Raw genomic sequence first — 1,499 nt, 5'->3', positions numbered from 1 at the left:
ATCCACACATGACCACTGGAAAAACCATAGCCTTGACTAGACGAACCTTTGTTGACAAAGTAATGTCTCTGCTTTTCAATATGCTATCTAGGTTGGTCATAACTTTTCTTCCAAGAAGTAAGCGTCTTTTAATTTCATGGCTGCAATCACCATCTGCAGTGATTTGGGAGCCCCAAAAGATAAAGTCTGACACTGTTTCCCCATCTATTTCCCATGAAGTGATGGGATCGGATGCCATGATCTTCGTTTTCTGAATGTTGAGCTTTAAGCTAACTTTTTCACTCTTCTCTTTCACTTTCATCAAGAGGCTTTTTAGTTCCTCTTCACTTTGTGCCATAAGGGTGGTGTCATCTGCATATCTGAGGTTATTGATATTTCTCCCAGCAATCTTGATTCCAGCTTGTGCTTCTTCCAGCCCAGCGTTTCTCATGATGTACTCTGCATATAAATTAAATAAGCAGGGTGACAATATACAGCCTTGACATACTCCTTTTCCTATTTGGAACAAGTCTGTTGTTCCATGTCCAGGTCTAACTGTTGCTTCCTGACCTGCATACAGGTTTCTCAAGAGGCAGGTCAGGTGGTCTGGTATTCCCATGTCTTTCAGAATTTTCCACAGTCTGTTGTGATCCACACAGTCAAAGGCTTTGGCATAGTCAATAAAGCAGAAATAGATGTTTTTCTGGAACTCTCTTGCTTTTTCGATGATTCATTGGATATTGGCAATTTGATCTCTGGTTCCTCTGCCTTTTCTAAAACCAGCTTGAACATCTGGAAGTTCATGGAGAAATGGAGTAGCCATCATGGTCACACCCAGTGGAGCTCAGTAGATATTTGTTGCATTGAATTAATCTGAATTCAGGACCCCATTCGACACTCTGTAAGCCAAAAGTTTATAAAGTGACAGGCTCAGTAATACATGCTGTGCTTTGAAAATACAAGGCATTCATTTTTCTCAAACCCTTAGTCATCTTAACCTCAAAGACTTCGGTTCAATCATGATGATTCTAGTATACAGATGTATCAAACTGAGGGAACTATCAAATGCATCTCCAGAAACATGTTTTATTATGAAATGTAAGTCAAGGAGTGCCTGTTTTTCCTTCTTCTGAAAACGGGTCCCCCCACTCCAACCCCGGCTCATTTTCATCCTCTTCAATAGGAATTTAGCAGCCAGAGTTTGAAATACTATTCATATAAGTTCCTCCGGAGGCTTAATCATCAGCCCAATGCTGTGGAACCACTCTGGTCTTTTCTAAATCCAACATTTCTGTCAACAACAAATACGGAAAGTACAAAATGTTTCCCTACTTCTTTCACATCAAAATTACCTCCTACAGGAACTAGAAAATGTGTCGCTGAATTACCATCTACCACAGCCACTCGCCGCCGGGCAGCTCAAGGGTCTTGCACACAAAGGGTGAGAGAGGGTCGTGGGGAGGCTGCGGGGCGTCGCTACCCCGCCTGGCCCCGCGATGCCCGTCCCAAGTAGCCGGCCC

Source organism: Bubalus kerabau, chromosome 9, assembly GCF_029407905.1.
Source record: "Bubalus kerabau isolate K-KA32 ecotype Philippines breed swamp buffalo chromosome 9, PCC_UOA_SB_1v2, whole genome shotgun sequence".
NCBI lineage: Eukaryota > Metazoa > Chordata > Mammalia > Artiodactyla > Bovidae > Bubalus > Bubalus kerabau.
The sequence above is the reverse complement of the archived record's forward strand: the minus strand, read 5'-3'. Positions refer to the sequence as shown.